Source organism: Myotis davidii, unplaced genomic scaffold, assembly GCF_000327345.1.
Source record: "Myotis davidii unplaced genomic scaffold, ASM32734v1 scaffold991, whole genome shotgun sequence".
Taxonomy (NCBI): Eukaryota; Metazoa; Chordata; class Mammalia; order Chiroptera; family Vespertilionidae; genus Myotis; species Myotis davidii.
Window position 1 is genome coordinate 276,927 of NW_006283137.1, and position 257 is coordinate 277,183.

General features: G+C 61.1%; 1 protein-coding gene across 1 annotated transcript in view; it reads right to left on the bottom strand.

Annotated features, from left to right (window-relative positions):
• Positions 1 to 257, bottom strand: part of DNAH17 (dynein, axonemal, heavy chain 17) — a 107,024-nt gene that overhangs the window by 106,063 nt on the left and 704 nt on the right.

The window sequence follows — 257 nt, forward strand, 5'->3', positions numbered from 1 at the left end:
GGCGGGGGCACCACTTTTTCTGCCAAGTGGGTGGAGAGTTGGCCTGCGGGCTGAAGGGCCCCAGATTTGATTCCGGTCAAGGGCATGTACCTGGGTTGCAAGCTCCATCCCTGGCTCCGGTCCGGGCGTGGAGGAGGCAACCAATCGATGTGTCTCTCTCACATGGATGTTTCTCTCTCTGTCCTCCCCCTCCTCCCACTCCCTCTAAACATCAGTGGGCAAACGTCCCCACAGCCTCTCGCCGGCAGGTGCGCAGT